This window comes from Schistocerca americana, unplaced genomic scaffold (genome assembly GCF_021461395.2).
Source record: "Schistocerca americana isolate TAMUIC-IGC-003095 unplaced genomic scaffold, iqSchAmer2.1 HiC_scaffold_1407, whole genome shotgun sequence".
Lineage (NCBI taxonomy): Eukaryota > Metazoa > Arthropoda > Insecta > Orthoptera > Acrididae > Schistocerca > Schistocerca americana.
In genome coordinates, this window is record NW_025725488.1 from 11828 (window position 1) to 12500 (window position 673).

The window sequence follows — 673 nt, forward strand, 5'->3', positions numbered from 1 at the left end:
GTACAATATAGGTTAGGTTAAGGTACAATATAGGTTAGGTTAAGGTACAATATGGGTTAGGTTAAGGTACAATATGGGTTAGGTTAAGGCGCAATATGGGTTAGGTTAAGGCGCAATATGGGTTAGGTTAAGGCGCAATATGGGTTAGGTTAAGGCGCAATATGGGTTAGGTTAAGGCGCAATATGGGTTAGGTTAAGGCGCAATATGGGTTAGGTTAAGGCGCAATATGGGTTAGGTTAAGGCGCAATATGGGTTAGGTTAAGGCGCAATATGGGTTAGGTTAAGGTACAATATAGGTTAGGTTAAGGTACAATATAGGTTAGGTTAAGGTACAATATAGGTTAGGTTAAGGTACAATATGGGTTAGGTTAAGGTACAATATAGGTTAGGTTAAGGCACAATATGGGTTAGGTTAAGGCGCAATATGGGTTAGGGTAAGGCGCAATATGGGTTAGGTTAAGGCGCAATATGGGTTAGGTTAAGGCGCAACGTGGGTTACGTTAAGGCGCAACGTGGGTTACGTTAAGGCGCAACGTGGGTTACGTTAAGGCGCAACGTGGGTTACGTTAAGGCGCAACGTGGGTTACGTTAAGGCGCAACGTGGGTTACGTTAAGGCCCAATATAGGTTAGGTTAAGGCCCAATATAGGTTAGGTTAAGGCCCAATATAGGT